This window comes from Myotis davidii, unplaced genomic scaffold (genome assembly GCF_000327345.1).
Source record: "Myotis davidii unplaced genomic scaffold, ASM32734v1 scaffold205, whole genome shotgun sequence".
NCBI classification, from domain to species: domain Eukaryota; kingdom Metazoa; phylum Chordata; class Mammalia; order Chiroptera; family Vespertilionidae; genus Myotis; species Myotis davidii.
The window spans coordinates 3,187,671-3,187,938 of NW_006297573.1; positions in this window are offsets into that span (position 1 = coordinate 3,187,671).

A 268-nucleotide genomic window follows, 5' to 3' on the forward strand; every position below is an offset into this window, starting at 1 on the left:
GCCTCCTTTCCTCACCTGTGCATACTAGACCAGGAGTGGTCCTTGCCTAAGGAAATCACCTGGCCCAACTTGACGCACAGTCGGCGCTCAACAAGTTGTGTTATTTCCCCTGAACAGTAGGTCGTGCGCCTAGGCGACCACAAGAAAGCGCCTTCTGTCTCTTGTGTCTTCCCACCTCCCTTCGCCCCTACAGCCCCTACTGGGTCTTGGGGAGCACGTGGGCCCGGAAGGCGGGGTGGCAGCGCGGTGGGCAGGGGAGCGGACGCGG